Genomic DNA, 6,005 nt, shown 5'->3' on the forward strand with positions numbered 1-6,005 from the left:
TTCACTCGCTGCACCTGCCAGAGCCCAGCCGGTCCAGGGAGGCGGGGACTAGGGAGGGAGGTTTCACTTTCCCAGGAAAGCGAAACAGAAACCAGCCTCTTTCAGGTTGATAGGAAAATACAGCCAAGTAGAGAAACTGCTGCTTTAGTCGGCGGTTAATAGCAGGTGCTTTGCTGTCTTCATACAATTATTTACCAATGACATTTTATAATGACTTTTAAGGATTTTTACTGTGTTTGGAATACAACATACAGACATTTCATTTTGAGTTTAGAGTTTTTTTTAAAAAAAAAATTTATTGAGAAACAAATACAAATGAGACAGTTCCAAAACCGATTAGTGGGAGAGTTTCAATAATTAATACATTGCATATTGTTGTCTTCTTAGCGGTTATTCATAGTACAAGATGCAGACATGGTATCTTGTCCACAAACATAGTTTCTTTTTTTTTTTTATTGACATCAATGTCCGCCTTCTAAAAGGGATAATATTGCAGATTTTTAAATGTTCTTTTTTTAAATTCTTATTGAAGGTTAAAATGAATAGATATTTTATAACTGAGAAAGAGACAGGCAGAGGAGAAAGAATGACACAGAGTCAGAGATAGAGACAGGAAGAAAGAGATTGAGATAGATGCCTTGTAAATTACATTAAATATTCTTCCAGGGTGGTGTAAAAACCTAGAGAAATGGTTGAAGTTGTTAGAATACAGCCACCCCGTGGACGCCGTCTGTACTCCCTTAGGACGTCTTTTTCAAATGTGAGAGCAGTCGGAGTAATTTCACTAATGATACTGCTCAAATTCACAGAGCATGAAGGATCAAAGACGCTCTAAAGGTTTTTATTCAGATTAAATTACACACTGAAAAAGAAAAACATAATGCTCTTTAACACTGAAACTTGGAGCTATTTCTACCTAGATTTGGGATACATACATGTAATAAAGCAGCACCGAATATAGATGACATTGTTTATCAGCTGTATTTATTAAAGAGTGATCATGCATGAAACCTGAAAGTATCAGAAAGTCCAATTATTTTATGTTAAATTTTAAGAAATTTCTTTCTTTCTTTTTTTTGCAGGGGAAGGGCCTTTTTGAGACAGGATCTCACTATGCAGTTAAGGCTGATAACCCAGGCTGGTCTCTGATAGGTTCTGGCCCTAGTACAAACTGCTGAATCATTATTGTGGTCATCTAATATGGCTGAAGCCCTCAGAACAATGGCCCATCTTCCCCAAGACCTCCTCTCCCCTTCTTCTCCAACTCAGCCCAAGATGCAAGTTCCTTTCACCCTTCCTGCCACCGCAGGGAAGACCCCCAGTCAGTTTCTCAGAGATATCTAAACATCCCCCTCAAACTCTAACCCTGGAAAAAGGCCATAAAAGTCTCAGCTTCCCTTTGTTCCAGTTCAGAGAATCTCTTATCTTCCCCAGATTCGCTCCACATCCTCAAAGATAATAAAGCCCCTTTCCCTTTTTCTTTCTGCCTGTTTCTGTGCTATACCAGGCTCCTGAAAAAAAGCTATCAGTCTCAATTCCCAACGGTCCTCCTCTCTCATCCTCTCAAATTCTGGGATTACAGGTGTGCATCACCACCTCAGGCTAAGAAACTTTCTGATAAGACTAAAGAACGATATTAGAACAAAGGACCCATCTTTGCCTTCTGTTAGATCTTTCCATTGTTGTTTATTTTCCCTCACCATTAAAAGTGTTCATTTCTGTCATTTGCTGACAGTTATCTTTGAATAACTATTAGCTTTTTCTTCTTTCTTTTAAGTTGCATTTATTTTAACTGATGTATAAATGCATAAGGATTCTACATGTAAACGGTTAACAGAGTTTTGTGCCTTAATTGTGAAAAATTATAAAAACCCCTTGTGCTTCCTGTTATCTGCTCTAAGAAATGTGTTCTCGGGGGCTGGTGAGATGGCTCAGTGGTCTAAAGCACCTACTTAGAACAAGCTTAGCAAAGCACAGGGACCGCAGTTCAATCCCCCAGCCCTACATGCCAGCCAGCCCTGCCCCCTGGTGGGCTGAGCTGGCCACACACACACACACACACACACACACACACACACATACACACACACACACACAAATAAATAAATAAAATTTAAAAAAAGAAAAAGAAAAAGAAAAAGAAATGTGTTCTCCCTTTCGGCTCAAGGCCGTTCAACAATAAATAACTGTTTCTTGTCAAGGCAGCAAGCTAACACAAACTCCCTCCCTGACCATCTTCTGTAACATAGGCAGCTTAAGATGTACCTTATAAAAATATGCACTTATCACTAAGCTGTGAAAGACCTTTTAGTTATAAACAGTTTGCAGCTGTGTCAAATGAATGCAGTTCCTGTTGTTCTGCGCTAGATAACAAGTTTGCTTACCAAACTGGATGTGATTTCTGTTATAAATACCCCCTTGCTACCTACGTTCGGGGCCTGCGAGAGAAGTGGCTGACAGACCTGAGCTCAGTAAATAAAAGGCTCTATTCAAATTTCTATCTGGCTGATCTGGTTCCCATGCAGAGTTGACCCATAACAGTACATAATTTTGGGGTGGCATATGAGCTTTTGAGACAGGTATACATTTTATAAAGTTAAAGGGGCTGAGGAGATAGCTCAGTAGAATAAGTGCTTCTCTGGCAAGTGCAAGGACCTGAGTTCAATCCCCAGTTCTGCCAAAAATAAATAAATAAATAAATAAATAAAGTTAAAGTCAGGTTAAACATATCTCATTTATCATAGTTCTATAGCAAAAATATAATCTTTTCCACTAGCTTTTCCAGATGTGTGTGTATAAGTGTGTGTGTGTGTGTGTGTGTGTGTGTGTGTAGAACCTCACTGTACAACAGCACTCCCAAATTTCTTTTTTCTTTCTAACTATAACTTGGCACCCAACGATGAATCTCTCCCCATCCTCCTTACTCTCCCTGCCCCTGGAAACCATCCCTCACCCTCAGCTTCTGTGAGATCCACTTTCTTCATTGTACATATGAGTGAGGCCACGCATTCTTCTCACCTTTATGTACCTGGTTTATTTCACTTCACGTAAGAGCCTCCGGGTTGGGGCTGGGGAGATAGCGCAGTAGAATAAGTGTTTGCCTGCCAAGTACAAGGGCCTGAGTTCAATCCCTGGTTCTGAAAAACAAACAAACAAACAAACAAACAATCTCTGGGTCCATCCAAGTTGCATCAAATGACAGAATTCCGCTCATTTTTACAGCTGAACAGCACACCGTTGTGTACGTGTACCACAGTTCATGTGTTCATCAGTTGGTGGATGGCTTGCTTCGCACCTATTGTGAATGTGCAGACATTTCATCAACAAACTGGTTTCACCTTTCTTGGATAATTACCTAGAAGCAGGATTGCTGGATCGCACCGTCATAGGCAGCTAAGTTAGGGAGAAATATCATAGGCAGTCAGACAGAGTAGGCCCTCAAAGGAGCCAGGGCGGAAGGCAGAATACCTTGCCACTGTGGGGGAGACAGACATCTCCACTGAGAGCGGGACCTCAAGACAAAAGATGAAAGGAGCACACCCACGTACTTCCCCTAAGGATGAACAACAGTGATGGTATCCCAAATAGGTATCCATGGCCTGAGGAACAGTGCCTGCCTAGCAAGCACAAGGACCTTAGTTCAATTCCCTGCATAAACAAATAAATAAATAAATAAATAATAAGCCAGGGAGATAGCTCAGTGGAATAAGTGCTTGCCTGGCAAATGCAAGGTCCTGAGTTTGATCCCTGGTATCTCCAATAAATAAATAAATAAATAAATAAATAAATAAATAAATAAATATTGAGAAATACCTTGGGAAAGCCAGGAAGAGCCCCTGACCCACCTCTTTTAGACAAAGCCTCTGTGGTCCCTTGCTACATGACCTGCCTCCCTATTTGACTCCTATTTTATCAATGTTACCTGAGTAATTATGTTTATAATTTTATTGGTTGAATATAGTTTTGTCCCACCTCATGCCCACCTTGTGATGTCCCACTTTTCCCCACCTGGACCCACCTCATCTTGAAGTTTTGCTTTATAAAATCCCTAGAAAAGGCAGGTTTCTTGGCAACCTACTTGAGACCCCTTCTGTCTCAGACAGAAGTAAATATATTCTGCTCTTAACCTCCATTGTTCCTAAAATTCGTTTTGTTTATTTTGGAGAACATGAACTTGTCCCAGACATCTAGCATGCTTTGGGAGTTTCTTTCCCCTATAATAACACCAGCTCTAGTCTTAACATTTGGAAGCTGTTTTCCTCGTGGCTGTCGGAGCTTCCATTCCCAGGGTGCTCCAGGGGCTCCTTTTCTCCACATACTCACAAATTATTAATACTTTTTGTAATAAGAGAGCGCTGACAGTTGAGTGATGTATCTTACTGTAGCAATGTGTTGTATTTCTCTAACAATTCTGAAGTCGAACTGTTTTATTTTTATTTTTTTTAAAATTTATTTATTTATTTATTTGTGTGTGTGTGTGTGTGTGTGGCCAGCTCAGCCCACCAGGGGGCGGGGCTGGCTGGCACGTGGTGCTGGGGGATTGAATAGAGGTCCCTGTGTTTGCTAAGTTTGTTCTAAGTAGGTGCTTTAGACCACTGAGCCATCTCACCAGCCCTGAACTGCTTTAAATATAAGTTGGCCATTTATGTGTCTTCTATTTGTATATCTTCTTTGAATAAATATCTATTTATACTATCACCTAGCGCTTTGCTTTTTTTTGTTTTTTGCTATTGAGATTTTAGTCCTTCATATATTCTGAAGAACTAAACATAGAACCCTTGTCAGCTGCATACTATACCAATACTTTCTCTTCTATTGTGGTCTGTCTCTTCTCTGTGCTGTTTCCCTGGCTGTGCAGAAGCCTGTTAGTTCAATTAATGTCATTCATTTGTTTGATTTAGTTTTCTGTACTTTTCAGGTTTTGCCCAAAAATCCCTTGCCCAGTGCTTTGTCATTTAATTGGTGAATGGGCAGGTGCAGTGCATGTGAAATAGGACTAAGATTATATAACAAAAGTTAGTTTTAGTTTTTTCATGGAAACAAAAAAGTGAGTTTCAGTGTATTCATTCTTACAATGACGTTTAGTTTCTTAAAAAGTTCTCAGCGGTGGAACATTGTGCTAGAGACACCTCCAGTACTGGAGTACAGCAGGGAAAAAATACATTACAGAAACACCTATCTCGTGGAGCTCATGAAGCAATGCGGGCAAGTTGAACAGGACACATAACTAAATGAGCTCAACTTTTTCCTATTAGATAGGAGTTGCAGATCTCCAGCCCTAAAACAATTTTGGGTGCATAAATCCCTTATACAAAACAGCGTAGTAGGGGTTGGTGAGATGGCTCAGTGGTCTAAAGCACCTACTTAAAACAAGCTTAGCAAAACACAGGGACCAAGGTTCAATCCCCAGCACCACATGCCAGCCAGCCCTGCCCCCTAGTGGGCTGAGCTGGCCACACACACACACACACACACACACAAATAAAATAAAATTAAAAAAAAAAAAACAGCATAGTATTTGCATTTAACCTACCCACACCATCTTGTACACTTAAAAAATATCTCCAGGGCTGGCCAGATAGCTCAGCGGATTAAAGCACCTACTTAGGCAGACACAGGGACTGGGGTTCGATCCCCAACTTGCCATGCTGGCCCTGCCCCTGTGGTGCACTGAGACGGCAGCTATTGAGACTGGGCATGGTGATGCACACCTATAATCCCAGGGCTTGGGAGGCTAAAAACAGGAGGATCACTATGGGTCCAATCTGTGTGGTGAGACCCTGTAGACTCTAACTAAATTACATTTTTAAAAAAATGCTCAACACATTTGTACAGCCCAGGACACAATCAAGGAATGAAAAGCAATTTATAGAGTGGAAAGGAAATGTGCAAAGCATACACCTGACAAAGATCATGCAAATAATATCCAGATCAGGAAAACAATGGACACAACTCAATCATAGCAAAATCAGACAACACATATTAAAAGTAGTAAAAGGAGGCCC

At 40.6% G+C, this 6,005-nt stretch overlaps 1 long non-coding RNA gene across 1 annotated transcript in view; it reads right to left on the reverse strand.

Moving 5' to 3' along the window:
• Window positions 1–2,948: 2,948 nt before the first annotated feature.
• The window catches only part of LOC111817792, a 21,901-nt gene continuing 18,844 nt past the window's right edge, over window positions 2,949–6,005 (reverse strand). Inside the window, exon 3 of the long non-coding RNA XR_002821909.1 lies at window positions 2,949–2,959. This is a non-coding gene — a long non-coding RNA (uncharacterized LOC111817792). The remainder of the gene's footprint in view (window positions 2,960–6,005) is intronic.

The sequence above is a fragment of the Octodon degus genome, unplaced genomic scaffold (genome assembly GCF_000260255.1).
Source record: "Octodon degus isolate 3935 unplaced genomic scaffold, OctDeg1.0 scaffold00070, whole genome shotgun sequence".
In the NCBI taxonomy this organism is placed as follows: Eukaryota; Metazoa; Chordata; class Mammalia; order Rodentia; family Octodontidae; genus Octodon; species Octodon degus.